The sequence below is a fragment of the Octopus bimaculoides genome, chromosome 6 (genome assembly GCF_046866305.1).
Source record: "Octopus bimaculoides isolate indiv1 chromosome 6, ASM4686630v1, whole genome shotgun sequence".
Classification (NCBI taxonomy): Eukaryota; Metazoa; Mollusca; class Cephalopoda; order Octopoda; family Octopodidae; genus Octopus; species Octopus bimaculoides.
Window position 1 is genome coordinate 83064195 of NC_142933.1, and position 16949 is coordinate 83081143.

Consider the following 16949-nt stretch of genomic DNA (forward strand, 5'->3'; position numbering starts at 1 on the left):
ATATATATGTATATAAATACACAGGGTGCAGTGAATGTATTGTCATCGAAATGGCATAAAAATAGAAATAACACTGCTATCTCATTTTAATAGATATGTTTTCCGAAATTGCATAAAATATTTTGAAATACTAAAGAGTAAATTTATTCACTAAAATCGCCATTGGCTTCAACCACGATCTCCAGAAAACTTCGGAATCTCGTGCAACTCTTCTGGATTGTCTCCTTGTTTACGATGATGTATGCTGCCATAATCCATGCCTTCAGTTCATCTTTGGTGCTGCAAGGAGCTTTGTTGGTCCCCCGCTCAACTGCGCTTCGTACATAATAATCTGGGAAGTTAGGTGTCCAGATGTTGGGAGTGATGTGGTCGCAGAAATTGTATGACAGCCAATACTGGGTTCTTCTGCTTGTGAGGCTTGATGCAGTGTTCTGTTGCCAGACATAATGTCTTCCAGCAGCCACTCTCTTGATCTAGAGCAGTACCATCTCCTCCAGTCACTTGATGTAGGCCTCCGTGTTGAACCCGAGGCCGTGCGGGAGGATGATGGAGTCATAAAGTCGGCATCACTAGAGATCATTCCAAATACCATGATGTTGACTGGATGTCTGATTTTTATCACAGTACATTTCCTCAGATTGCGTTTTTCTCAGATTGACATTCAAACAATCTGAAGTGTTCGTATTGTAGCTTCCAGCGCGAATGCCAAGCAGTAAAGCATGTTTCCAAATTTTTGGCAGAATGAATTGTGTCATAGTGCTGTTTTTCTCAGAGACGGTGCCCAATTGACACTACTATACTATGTAGTTGATAAAATCAAAAGCAAAGCACATGCGCGAAAACAAAAAATATAAAATGGCAACAATTTATCCATCGCACCCTGTATAATGTATAAATAGGGACATTGGAGTGAGAATGTGGTAGATAATATTTGAATTCTGCAGGTGGATAGTAGTTTTTTGTGTTGTTTTTTTATGTGGGGAGATGCAAGAAGAATTGGTAAACTTGAATCTTAGCACCCAATCACTTAAGACAACGAGGGTTCCAGTTGATCTGAACAACAGAACAGCCTGCTTTTGAATTAATCCCTGTTCATTTAATACCCCCACCGCCGATTTTTGATATTTCACTGGGAAGGTCTCTGCATTCTTTTACCGTTTTTGATTTTGTCACAATTCTTTTGCACAAAACATTAATCTCTCGTCTCCAGTTTTGCGAGTTCTTCCATTTTGTCTATTAATTCTATCTATTTTCTTTTTTTGTGACAAGTAGCAAATCTTTTGTTATGCTCTCTCTTAAAAGCCTCTCTCGTTAAAAAAAACAAAGAACATTAAAAAAAAAAACAAAAATGATTTTACTTTAGACTGCCAAGCAACATTATTCTCACTAAACTCAAAAACACATTTTATGTTTGTAATAATGAAAGCCATCTCGCATCTCCATCTCGCATGAAAGTGCCTCTTCAGAAGCCAACGAAAAAGCCCTTTCACGTTTATTCGACTTGTTAGATATATCAACCAAATCACCGCTCAAATCATTCTTGCTTTATCCTTTGTATTTTTACAACAGATAAATTACACAGTGTAGTCGTGAAAGGTGGGGTGGTCAAAACTGATCCGGGGCTAATCAAGCCCAAAGAGGATGATGGATGATGATAATGATAACTACTACTACTACTACTACTACTACTACTACTACTACTACTACGATTCGTCTTGGGTTTTGAAAACAAAATGGTTGTCCTTTCTTACTCCAAGAAGTCATCGGTAGCTCAATAAAGATGTTCCATTATACGTTATTAAGCGAACGCTGTTAATAAAGAAGTCAGCATCTAGCAAATTTGAATGCTCGATCAGGATTCAATTTCCGGTCGAAAACATTTTATTTTATTTTACTTAACATACAACTCATAGAATTGACAACAAAAAAGAAACACACACGCGCGCGCACGCACACAAATGCAAATAAAATGTTCACGACACAGCGCATTGTTATATTATAAACTTTACAACAAGTCAAAAGGAATTGATGTTTGTACTGTAATGCTATCTGAGTAATGTTATTATATTCTCGACCTTAAAGGATCATAATTATTAAATAGAATTGAGCCTTTATACTTCTACTACAGCTACTACGACGACTACTACCACTTCGTCAAAAACAACAACAGCGATTATTACTACTAATACAACTAGTAAGTGGTGGTAGTGCTGCTGCTTCTACCGCTAGCACCATTACTACTGCTACTAACACTACCACGAACACCAATATCACCACTGCTACCAACATCTTCACTACTACTACTACTACTACTACTACTACTACTACTACTACTACTACTACTACTACTACTACTAACACCACCACCACCGTCACCATCACTGTTACTATTAATACCAAAATTATCACCACTGCAACCTGTACCATCGCCACCACGGCCACGACTACTTCCACCGCTACAACCACCACTACTTTCACCTCTACCATCAATACTACTACTACTACTACTACTACTACTACTACTACTACTACTACTACTACTACTACTAACACCATTAATTACTATTAATACCAAAACTACCACTACTGCAACCTCTACCATCACCACCATGGCCACGGCTACTTCCACCGCTACAACCACCACTACTTTCACCTCTACCACCAATACTAATGCTGCTGCTGCTGCTACTACTACTACTACTACTACTGCTGCTGCTGCTGCTGCTGCTGCTACGACTATTATTAACTGTAGAAGTAATAAAAATCGAATACTGAAGCCACAGCCGTTACAGCCGCATCCAATGATTACACTATTCAGTGTTGTAACCACCCAAATATTTGGAGTTCTGTGAGTACAATGTTAGCTTTTAAAAAACACTATATTGCCATTATCGATATTATTACAACACTTAACGATCACGATGATTGCCACCACGTCTGTAATAATAACTATTGCTAGCAGAATTATTGCAAACTAATCGTCTGCCGTTTCTCAAATACTAATATTGATTTCTACGATTGAAACAAGACGAAACCACTCGAGTCAAGGTACAGCCAGTTAAATCAGAAGCAGTATTTGACTGGCACTTCAATTTTATCGATTCCAGAAGAATGACACGTACAGCTGGACTCTGGGGAATTTTGAACTCAAAACATGAGGAGATGTAGCTGGATATTTGAAGGGATTAGGTCCGATACTCGGACGATTCGGCCAGTTTGGTCAAATTGCCGTCTTTTCTATCACAAATACTGTTTTATTTTGCTATTCTTGGGCCAGGGGCACCAGCGAGACACGCGGAAAGTCTTGAACATGTTTTAGCTTTATCGGAGACAGTGCCATTCCATTTCTGACCACCGCCGATTGCTTTCAGAAGAGAGAATAAGAGACAAACTGGACAAGAAGAAAAAAATGAGAGAAAAAAATAATCGATCTTAATATAGGACCGGTACGTTTTTCAGCGACCTCCCCAAGGATGAAATGCAATGTTGACCTCGACGGATTTTGAACTCGCATAGCACACAAAACAGTAATGATTGCACGTAGCTTACGTTCCAACGATTCTCACAATCGGCAGTCTTATATCTTATAATCGCTCATATTATGCCATCGTAAGGCAGCGAGGTGGCAGAATAGTTAGCACGACGGGCGAAATGCTTAGCGGCATTTCGTCTGTCTTTACGCTCTGAGTTCAAATTCTGCCGAGGTCACATTTATCTTTCATCCTTTCGGAATCGATAAAATGAGTACCAGCTGAGCACTGGGTCGATGTAATCGACTTACCCCCTCCTCTGAAATCCAATATTATATCACAAATACTGCTATCGCTACTACTACTACTACTACTACTACTACTACTACTACTACTACTACTACTACTACTACTACTACTACTACTACTACTACTACTTCTTTGTTCCCGTTCCTTTTTCGACGTCCTTTACCCGGATATGCATCTATATATATATGTAGATGTAGGTATGTACATATATGTATGTATACATGCATATGCTCATATATAATTTGTATTATATATATATTTGTACTCATCATCTCAATAGTTTTCGAGTATAAACTCGAGGAAGAATTACAAAGCAATTAAAGTTTGCTTACACAGCGCAGGCGAGGATCTGTGGTAAGAAGCTTGCTTTTCAACCACATGTTTCCGGGTTCAATATCACTGCGTGGTGCCTTGCGAAATGTCTTCTACCATAGCCTCGAACCTTGTGTGTGGATTTCGTAGGCAAAGCTATCTATCTATCTATCTATCTATCTATCTATCTATCTATCTACCAATATATACAGACATATGTGTGTGTGTTTGCATGAGTGTTTGTGTGTATGTATATGTTTGTGTTTATCCCTTCCCCATTACTTAACAACTGGTGTTGGTGCGTTTACGTTTCCGTAACTTAGCGTTCCAACAACAGAGTGGGATAGAATAAGTGGCTGGCTTTAAAAAGCAAAAAGTACTGAATTCGATTCATTCAGCTAATAATTTTTCAAGGCGGTACTCCAGCATGGCCACAGTCTAATGACTGAAACAAGTAAAAGATAAAAAAAAATACATTAACGTTGATTTATGAAATTTCCAACTGACATAAAAAATGCCTCAGTAGACATGGCGAGAATACAAGTCAAATATCAAAATATTGCATAACTTTACTGCTAAACGAATGTATAATTATAAATTGATTTATGCTGAAATCAATATGTTTAAAAAGCTCTTCGCTGTCTTTCTAACTGCTTCCTAAAATACCTCTCTACCTACCAACCGACAGAAATTTATTAACTTACATACTTGCCTACATATTTAATTCTGTAACCATCTGCATACCTACTTGCCTACATTCGTAAAAGTGTGTGTAGATGTGTGTCTGTGTGTGTGTATGCAAATACGGTTATACATACATATATATGTATGTATCAATAGATAAACACGTATATATATATAAATATATACACACACCTATCTATCTATCTATCTATCTATCTATCTATCTATCTATCTATCTATCTATCTCACGTTCTCTCTCTCTCCCTCTCTCTCTCTCTCTCTCTCTCTCTCTCTCTCTCTCTCTCTCTCTCTCTCTATGTGCGTGCGCGTGTGTATTTATTTATGAATTGATGTACGTATGCTTTCTTTTTTTAACTCTTTCAGTGTTTATTCTGACTGGTGACCTGCTTGAAGGGAAGGTTGTAAAAGGAAATCTTATTTAAAACTGGTTTATTGTTTTCTTCCTTATCATTGCACAACTATTCACCCATTAAATTTTACTAAGATCCTGTAGATTTTTTAGTGAGATCTTTTAGGATTTTTTAATGATTTTGTAGATTATTATATAGTGTGATCATCAGTAGCTTATGCAAGTACGTTCTTTCTCAATGAAGCAGGTTGAGCCATATTTGATACAGACGAATCTGTACATATTCTGTCACAATAATAAAGCTGAAATTACAATTTGAGTTCTTGATTCGCAAACTCCTCATCAATGGTCAGCAGATGTCTTTTTTTCTTCCCTGTATCTTTTCTCACCGCATTGATGTCAAGTGTGAGCTTCCAGGGATAGCAAATGCATATTCTATGGTCCTAATAAACAATATCAGGTCGGTTGTATTCTAATCATATTGGTACTTTTACTTCCTAGATTCCGCCAATATTATTTTGCTCCCTGTATTTGAATATGTACGTCTTTATTTGTTACTATTTTATTCTTTCTAGTTCTTTTCTAGGGTTGCCCTGGTTACTAATTAAGCGTTTTGTGAAGTATCTATATGACATTCTGTTACAGCTGGCAATGATCTCGCTAATGTCTTTGGTTCAAGTTTTGCATAACCTACATTAATTTTCAATTCATAATATAATTTATGTAGAAGATGCATATTTGTGGTCTGTCGTACTCTCCAATGAGTTGTGGTTACCCATGCCAGACTTTTAGTGTGTTTTATTCTCTCAATAGCCGTTCCTCTTAAACAACACCAAGTAACAAAGCGATTATCTAAAATATAGCTCCGAGATTTTAGTTCCAAATTCTTTATCAGGAACAACTAAAATCAGAGGTCGCTAACGTGCCTCGAGAGAACTTTTCTTAAAAATTTATAGCATTGAAAATAAAATTGATATGACCCGTTTGAAAATTTCATCAACAGAAGATAACTGAACTTATAGACACCAGCTACTCTACCCAAAACTATATCATTTATGCACACAGATGTTTTGTTATCCGAGTGTTCGCTCAGATGCAGTGATCAAATGAACATAAAAAACAAAAATTCGTTCTTTATTAAAATTCTGTATTTCAAATGCATTTCAAGAAACCATTACAAAAGGGCTTGACTGTAAATATGCAAAAAAGAAAATTGGAAACCAGTACCTAAAACTTGAGTAAGATGGAGAACTTTCAATTATAAACCAAAATATTTTTTCATAAAGCATCCTAATCTCAATTGTGTGTGTGTGTGTGTGTGTGTGTGTGTGTGTGTGTGTGTGTGTGTGCCAAATACGAAGACATAGAAAGAGTTTAGTGCACCTTTAATGACCTGTTCACCGAACCTGTTCCCTTTTGCTTTATTTCCCTATTAGGCTACAGCTATCGTCTTCCATTTAATCTGCATCCCACTGTCTTGGTGTCATTTATGCTCACAGGTTTCCTCTCTTTGACAAATTTTGTGAAAACGGTTGGAAGTCAGCTTGTGGGTTTACACAAGCAACTCACCACTTGGCTTCCATCTTGTTGTAAGTTCAATAATTTTAAATGAATAAAATGTTTTGAAATGCAAAATTACTACCATGAAAACATATTGTAGAATACGAAAAAAGAGCAATTTCGCATTTTTGATCTATAGCGCTAGTTAACTACTGAAGTAGACATAAATTGATGTCCTATTTAGAATCACATCACACCATAAAAAAAGAACCAAAATGTTGCAGACTAGAGTAATATGTGTGCGCGCGTGCAAATACAGAGCATACTTACACCTGCGTGCGCACACACACACGCGCGTGCAGATATGTATTTGTATGCCTGTACACGTATATATTATGAATATATATATACGTATATGTATAAATGTATATATGGATATAGACATCGATATAAACATATACATATATATATATATATACATATATATATATATATATATATATATACATATATATATATATATGTGTGTGTGTGTGTGTGTGCATGTGTGTGTATATGTATACATACATACATACATACATACATATATACATATATGTATATATGTACACAGATTCAGTCATATATATATATATATATATATATGCATACATAAGAATATATGTATGTATACATATGCGTGTATGCGCGTGTGTCTATTTTCCATCTGTCTACTTTTTGTTAGATTATTAATGCTAAATGTTGTTTCTTTTCCCTACATATCTATGAATCTTTCCTGTAGGTCGTTTTGTAATTACTTATACACACACGCACGCTCACCGCCCCCCACACGGTCACTTGAATATAGTGGACCATTTCATTTTTCATTTTGTTTTTCTTCTATTATCAGGAAACATCATTTGCTTAGTTGCTTAGTTACGGAACTGTTTACGTCATTTCACACACACACACACACACACACACACACACACACACACACACACACACACACACACACACACACACACACACACGCATAAACACACTAATCAGCCAAGTTTATCTGCGCTTATATAAGTTCGTTTTTTTTTCCCTTCGTAAGTTTTTTTTTCCGTAGGAGTTGTACAAGTATGTGTATTTACAAATATACACCGGTGTTGATATTTATATAGTTAGCGAATGTATGTCTTTTCATATGTCTTTTCTTATAAACGTAGATAAAGATGTGTATGCATGTGTGTTTATGAATGTGTTTACCTCGTGTACATTCTTGACAATCTACCCAGCCCTTTTCTTTCTTTCCCACATTTGTCTGTTTTCTTGTAGTATACGCTTTAATTTGTTTCACCATATACTGAAATTAGTAATCTTACACATATGTATAGTAATTGTCATTTATTTCTAAATATTTTTGATCATATATATTTGTGTGTAACTTCATACTACACAGGGTATTCCTACATTATTTCTCGTTCGTAATTAATGCTTGTATATACATTTCTACCTCTATTTGTCTCTACAAAATTATTTACTTTCATATTTTGTCTCATTGCTTTCTTGTTGAACCCTTAGCTTTACAACAACGGAACCGATAATATACACCTAGAATAGCATTTTCTCATTTGCTGATAAGTACCAGAGTTAAATATTGTATAATTATAATTTTTCAGTTGCTATAGTTAGGCCAAATCAGTTACTTCCCTTGAAATACTCCATCTTGATTATATACGCCATTTTCATATTTATTAACTATTTTTCGAATTTATCCATTTTTTCAAATATTTGTGACGAAATCCCTACCATCACTAATGACGAGCAAAAACTCAGAAACATGTCACTGGATGCAGGATTAGCTTGGTGGAGATGCTTGTCTCCCCCTTGTAAACATAAGGACACAGCGGTGCAGCTTCCTAGGTCTAACCAACAGTAGTATTATTCCCTTCAGGGGACTGTCACATTAAGTTGACAGCATACAACTACTTCATATATTTAATTATTTATTTATCCTACATTATATCGGCATAAGCTCAGTTCAACCCCCACAAAAATTCTATTGCCAGTTGGTATCATTAGGGTGTAGTCAGCATAATAAAATAGAAGCTTTTATAGTCATATTCAAAAACGTTTCCCGTAAACGAATCAAATGATATATATATAATACACACATACATTTACACAGAATTATTTACATTGTCTCTAATTTTGGCGACAAGGCCAGCAATTACGAGAGGAGAAGGCTTGTCAGTACCATCCTCCCCCAGCACTTGCCTGGTACACTATTTTAACAAACATATGGGAATGCTAAAGTTGACATCGGAGGGTTTTGAACTCAGAACTTAAGAGCAAGAATAACTACTGCGAACTATTTTTCACTTCTCTAACTATTCGCCCAATTTGCAGTCCTCTGACAATTAAAATATTGCTGCTTCATTTAGGTATACGGCCAACAGTTTTGAAGCGGATGTGAGGTCGGTACCAACGACCCTAGCACTAGAGTGGTTGGGCAATTAAAATAATGCTTTCTTTATTTTAGAATAATTAAAATAATGAAAAGTATTATTCTTGACTGCGTAAGCTTAAAAAAAAAATTGCTTCAGTGCAGTCCATATGCAAATTAATGTATTTTAATGGCTTTAAATATAATCTAAAGTATAGAATTTTTCTGGTATTGGAAATTTTGTGGATTCTGGATTTCTGAAGAAGGTTCCTGAAAAAGCTATTAGAAATTAAAATTATATTAAATTTGGCTGTTTAGAAAATTAATATGATAACCTCTTCCCCACCAAAAAAAGCATCAACATGCTATAAGAATCAAATTATCGAAAGATCGATATCGCTAGACACTCTACGGAAAATAAACAGAATTCTAAAATCATATTTGAGAAATCAAGTAAACAAAAGAAAACAATAACAAAAAAAAACACTAGTGAATCAAATAAACCACCAACCTATTAACCATCCACTCAATCAACAATTTAGTATCACAAGCAAAAATTTAATGGAAAGTAAATTCAAGATGTCATAAAGCTATTAAAATTTTTTTCACCCAAGTAGAAAACTAAAATCTGAAACAATTTCACTTTGCATGAAAAATGCATATTTTTTTGTCGCTCTCCCTGTATTTTTATTTTGCATTCCCTAAAAACATTGCCTAGATGAGACATTTCTATGAAAATATATATGTTGAAAGAAAGCTGACGAAATATATCAGAATTTCCCGTACCATATATACTTGAATCCAATTTTCATTTTCTAGTTCATTTACACGGCAAATTAACCCGTAGCTAAAAGTCGGTACTTAAAATCTTACGAAGCACCCTACTCGATAGTAGAGTGTTTGAGTAGATCTTAGATTTAACTGTTATGTCTAACAATCAAGCAACTCCAAAGAGTCTTTCTCATTGACTTCTATTCTTTATGTTCCTATTGATTAGCTAGAAGTTAGCTTTGATTGAAGACATAAAAGTTATTCGTCGTCAGAGAGACGAAACGAATACCTCGAGGAATTCTAGCCGACGTTCTAGCTACTCTAACAAATTGTTTCCTGTGGGAAATAGATGTCAAATTTCCACCAAATGGTACAGTAACATTTGAAAAAAAAAAAAAAACTGTATGAAACAATATAATATAGTAGTATATAAATAAAATGACCACGATTAAAACATCTTTGGTCACATCAATATTTGCTAATCTGAGTCAGATCAAATACAGAGGAAACAATATTAATAATACTTTTATATCATAGGGCAGGCGACATATTTGATTATCTTTAGCATTTAAAACTTTCATTATCATTGAAAACGTTGTTCAGTATTTAAAATTATTTCGGATTAATTTTCGACGGTCTGAGAAGAAATCGCTATGATACCTGTGCATAAATATACAATTTAAGGGAATTGATTTAATGTTGAAGGTGTGAAACACTAGTAAAGTTGTAAAAGCAAAATAAATGAAGAATTTTTTCTTAAATATAATAAATTCTACTTTGCATATCATAGTATGCTAATTAACGATTATTCTTTAAATACTGCAACTGAGTAGAGCAGTAAGTGATATTAGGATATCTACATATGTAGATGAAACATATCATGAGTAATGAGTGTTCGGCTCATAATCCTATAGTTGTGGGTTCAAATCCTTGACCAGGAGATGCATTGTGTAATAAGGCACTTCATTTCACGTTACTTCAGCTCACTCAGCTGAGAAATGTGTACCAGCCAAGTGTTACTGCAGATCTCTCTTCCACCGGCTGCCACATAGTAGATTTTTCGTGGGGTCGAAGATAATAGGGACGAGAGGGTGTCTATATTTGCTTACAACTTCACCTAAAAAGAATGAGAAATGGCACAGTTCATGCTATCAAGCCAGACCCACTCGAAAGTGGCGGCCGACTGTACTATTAATTATTGGGGTTTTCCGGCAATGTTAGCATAAAATCATGGCATCGATGTAATAAAAATAATCTCTGTTACATTTCGCGTTACAAAATAAGATAAATCAAAATTTATAATAATAAAGAAGCAATCTTTTTAATTATTTTAAACGCATTTCTCAATTAAAACTTTATGTATTAAAATTTTCCTTTACACAACTAATTATATTTTTTGTTGCAAGAAAATAGGTTAACATAAAGAGACATTAGACAAGTAAAAAACTAGAATTTTCATAAAATAATTAGGTAGTAAAGAAAACGAAGGTATATTTTGTTAGCAAGAAGGTAAGTCACATGCAATTTTGAAGCAAAACTTCGATAAACAAAGGATTAATTATTTCTTGAGTAATCAGTTCCAACAACGACAAAAGCAAACAGCAAACATTTATAGGTTGCGTTCGCTGTACACAGCGTGATTAAAAATGAAGATTTTGTGAAAAATGAAAATAATTACTTTTATATTTTATCATGTTGAAAACTATGTATTTATTTTCTTCCTTTCTTTCTCACACACACATCCCCCCCCCCCTCTCTCTCTCTCTCTCTCTCTCTCTCTTTATATATATATATATATATATATATATATATATATATATGTATATACATACATACAGGCGCAGGAGTGGCTGTGTGGTAAATAGCTTGCTTACCAACCACATGGTTCCAGGTTCTTTGGGTAAGTGTTTTTTACTCTGACCTCGGACCGAATGGATTTGGTAGATGGAAAACTGAAAGAATTCCGTCGTATATATATATATATATATATATATATATATATGTGTGTGTGTGTGTGTTTGTGTGCCTGTGTTTCCCCCAACCAACCGATGTTGGTGTGTTTGCGTCACCGTAACCTAGTGGTTCGGCAAAAGAGACTGACAGAACAGGCTTACAATGACTAAGTCATGGGGTCGATTTGTTCGACTAAAGGCGTTGCTCCAGCATGGCTGCAGTTAGATGACTGAAAAGAATAAAAGATTATATATATATATACAAATGTGCCCTATTTCTCTTACTTCAGAACACTACACACACACACACACACACACAGAGCTGTATAAGGGATACAGAGTCTTGCAGATAAATTGAGACCAATTTTAAGCAGTTGACTTAGTGAGTTTAACATTTTATTTTTGACAAAACCTTGCTTGCTTGAAAATCTAATCCTCTTCGCTATTTTTCAGGTAAATAGCGAACTGATTCGACAATGGAAAGTCATGGAGCAACAGAATCGTTTCGTCATTGTTGTTTTGACGCACGTCGGGCACACCGCCAATAAAATTGTCCAGTTAACGAAACTTCCAAAAGCAACAGTTTATCGTGTAGAGGGAAAGATTGATCGAAAAGAACACAAGACTTGAAGTGATTCCAAGCACAATCTATACTTCATCGTTGGTCTCAAACGCTCAATTGAAGCCACATCTATGACAACATTCACATCTATGACAACTCTTGCAAAAAACGCAATGTGTCCCTTTCCACAATGTCCAGAGCTGTAAACAGGAACTTTGGCGTAACTAGCTCTATACGACGACGCCATCACAACCTAAAATCCAAGGCCAAAGTATCCAGAACCGAGAAATGCCCAAAGTTTCTGCCATCCATCAAACATCAAGGTGCAGGAAAAACTCTCATGTTTGTGGACAAGAAGTTCACTGTGGATGCTGGGGTGAATTTCAGAAATTCTCGAGTGATTGCTTATAACCCTTCTAACGTCCGCCCTGTGTTTGAGACTAAGAATCCTGTGATGATATTTGGAGCTGTGGCGGGTGATAGAAGTTTCATGGATCCATACTTCGTAGAGTCTGGCTTGAAGATCGGTATAAAGACGTATCTGGACATCCTGAAGAACTCTGTTACTTTGGATGGAGCAGAAGTTTGGACTTGACAATGTGGTGCTTATCCAAGATTCTGCACCATGTCATGTGTCAAAAGCAACACAGGCCTTCCTTGGTGGGAAGGTGCCATTTTCTGTGAGGGTCAACATCTGGCTCAGTTATAGCCCAAATCTCAACCTTCTTAATTACTTTTATGTGGCGTACTTCAAGAAAAGACCAATGCTTCACACTCGAGTGTCAACAGTTTAAAGACCTGTATTGTGCATGCGACTCGCAAAATCAAAAATGCGAAGGTTGTGGCATCTGCAAAAAAAATTATGAAAGTACTTTTTATTGAAGGAGTAGATAAATTCATTGAGATGGATAAATTACTACTGACAGTCATTTAGGCTTCAAAACAAAGTGTTCAGCGCTGTTGGATCTAATTGAATTAACTGAAGAAATTAGTAATTGTATTGATAAAACAATATACTATCAGAGTATTTATAGATCTAAAACAACTTTTAATATTGTCAACCACAATATATTATACGAGAAATTGTAAAGATATATTATCAGAGGATTTGAACTTAATTAAGAATCTATGTAAGAATCATTCAGCAATTCGTAAAGAGAGACGAGCATGCTGGTATGCATAAATAGTGTTTGTGGAGTTCCCTAGAGGTCAATGTTCGGGCTTACATGGTTAACCTTATGCATAAATCGCTCTGAAATTTGCTTTATTTACAGATAACACCAATATTCTTTTGTTCTGAGGAGAATTTACAGCAACTTGCAGCTGTGATCAAAGCAGAAATGAAAAAAATTAAAACAGAAGCCTGACAATGAACAAATTACATCGGTCGCACGTAGCATCGGAGCAGCTGTTTATAAAATGTATATTGATGTTAATACATGAATAATTGAGAAGTATGGAATAAACTTTATACTCCTTGATTCATTTCGAATATGTAATATTTTATTCTACGACGTGTATAAAAAGATTATTGGGTTTGCTGTATAGGATTATTGTTTATTTCGTTTTATTTATTATTCTTATTTCGTTTCTTTATTTTTACTTGATGAACTTTTAATTTTTACTTGTTCGGAACGATATATTTCAAGTTCAATTAAATCGATAATATTTAGATATCGTATTTTTATTGTCCTGAACGTTTCGATCGAAGAATATTTTCTGGAACAATTTACAATAATCATTAGAGAAATCATCAAATACCACTGATGGACTTCCACATTGAAAAAATTGATAAATTCAGTAAAAAATTGCTCTAGTCAACGAGTTATTTTATGAAGGTCGCACGGTATGCTAGAAATAACTCCACAAATATTCTTGAAATTACATTCCACCGACTTAGGAAAGAAGGACACATTGGATTAACTACAGACCTAGGTGAACTAGATGAAATGAACATAAGAGAAGGATGGTTCAAATGTTTTTTATCATACGATTGCCCGATCACAATTGGCCTGGATCTAAACAACGACAAGAACAAAAACAACACCACCAACAATAACAAAAGTAACAACACCACCAACAATAACAACATAACATTTCAACGCAAATTTTAAAGATGACGGCCGAATGCTTATTACCTGGACGCTACTTTTCTCTATCTTATCACCAGCACAGTGGTCAGTCGGTAGAAAACATTGAAGTATAGTGTCAATCTGCCATTCCAAGCCTGTTTGTAGCTCGAACCAGCGAAGAAATTCTTTTACGACTTTTTAGAAATTGTAGTCAAACTTAAATCTCCCTATCATCTTAAAGGAGGAGACATAATGATATGTTGTGTTAGGAATGTCGTTCACGATAGTTAAGCTTCATGTTGGCTGGACTGACAAAAACAACAACAACGACAACAACACATGAACAACGTCAATAATTACTAGGCTTCTATAATTGATGAATATATCATTAGGTTGCAGAATGACCTTAATCCCTCGCATGGGATTATCTTGGAGATGAAATGATTCTATCATAATAACACTTCGTTGATTGATTGACTTATTGGTGCTAAGTATACTACAAGGGTGGGAATGAGAAGGGAAATTCAATTAAATCAATATCGTATTGATGTTTGATAACATACAAAAGATAATGGAACTCGTGAATTTCATAGAAGAATATAGCATAGCTAGGTATCAACGCTGTACGACGGAGTGCTGAAAAGTTCCTGGCTTAGAGTAAAAGAAAATACATTATGATTTTTCAACATATTCTCTTCTCAGATTCACACACTTATTGCAGCAACCTTTCAGTTTTTCTAAGCCCTGTAAAAGAACTCGGAAGTTTGGGCTTCCAACCAGGCCTTTCGCGACACCTTTAAAACCAGGAGCTTTTCAGCACCTCCTCGTAAAGCTTCAGACCAATGACGAAAAACTCAACAAAAACGATGGGCTGAAAATAATAAGCAACTGTCAATTCATACGCTATTATTTAAAAAATGAAGGCTTGTGTATATATATCATATGGTAATAAATTGAGATGGTCACGGCTTGGATCGTAACCGATGACCAAGGGTTAAATAACAACAACAATATGAAAACAATGACATCTGTAGCATCTGCTTTAATCCTAATCAATCTCTGTTCCTTCACCTCTCATTAAGAATAAGATTAAGCACACGTATGTATGCATGTCGATAGGTACACACGCATATTATTATTTATTATTATGCGCCCCTTTTAAAGTCTAGCCAGGCTCATGGGCCCGGTTTCCTGTTTTCTATGGCGTATGTGCTTCCACCAGCTGGACGGGACGCCAGTCCATCGCAGCTTTACTCAAGAAATAGGAAGAAAGCGTGAGAGAAAGTTGGGGCCAAAGAGTACAACAGGGGTCGCCACCACCCCCTACTGGAGCCTCGTAGAGCTTTAGGTGTTTTTGCTCAATAAACACACACAACGCCCGGTCTGGGAATCGAAACCATGATCCTCCGACCGCGAGTCCGCTGCCCTAACCACTGGGCCATTGCACCTCCACCACACACACACGCGCGCGTATACATGTATATATACATCCACACACACACACACACACACACACACATATATATGTTTACTTGTGCATAGACATAAAAAAAAAACATGCATACATTTAAACTCAGACATGTTACTGCCTATGTGGATCAACGCATGTGTTTGTAAGCTTGTACGAGGTATATGCGCAAATGTATATGATGTATATATGCATACACACGCATACATATTTATCTATCTATCTATCTACCTATCTACCTATCTATCTGTCTGTCTGCCTGTCTGTATATACAAGCTGATTCAGAGACACCTATTCTATCTACGGGTTTACTTCAAAGATTACGAATCTCAGTTGCACAATTAGATGGCCTTCATTAAATAATGAAACAATCAGCCGGATTATTTGATTATCAAGCCTTTAATATCATCAAAACAATTTTATTTGAAACAGCTCATCATTGAGAGCAGTCCGTTGACTTGCTCTCTATATATTCAGGTGTATACATACAGACTGTATATTACATTACATACATACACATATATTTATATATGACTATTATATATATGTGTGTGTGCATATATATATATATATATATATATATATATATATATACATATATATATATAATATTAACATATTGCACAATATATATATATACGCACGTATACGTATACGAATATACTTAAAATGTATATACATGTGTGTATATATATACATATATATATATATGCTTGTAGATACATACACGTATATATATTTGTATATCTTGTATCAATAAACATTTCCCTCTCTCTCTATATATATATATACACATATATAGGCCCAAATGAATGTGTGTGTCCCTTTGAACATGTGCCTGTGTGAATATGTGGCGTATTGTTTCTGTGTATTAACATGTTTATCTTTTCCTCCAGAGACAGTTTCCGTCAGTTAAAAAAAAAGAAGCGTAGTTAATTTCTGGATGGAACTAGCTAAGATATATCAATTACAATATTGCTTACTTTATATAGAACCCCCCCCCCTCCCTCTTGAAACAAAAACTGCGACGTAGATTCGGTGGTGGTAGTCGTGGTGGTGGTGG

The 16949-nt window shown here is 35.4% G+C and overlaps 1 long non-coding RNA gene across 1 annotated transcript; it reads left to right on the forward strand.

Annotated features, from left to right (window-relative positions):
• Positions 1-11671: 11671 nt before the first annotated feature.
• On the forward strand, positions 11672-15481 carry LOC149135291 (uncharacterized). Its single transcript, XR_016242345.1, has 2 exons — positions 11672-11732; positions 12238-15481. It is a non-coding gene; the product is annotated as an uncharacterized LOC149135291 (long non-coding RNA).
• The last annotated feature ends 1468 nt before the right edge of the window (positions 15482-16949 follow it).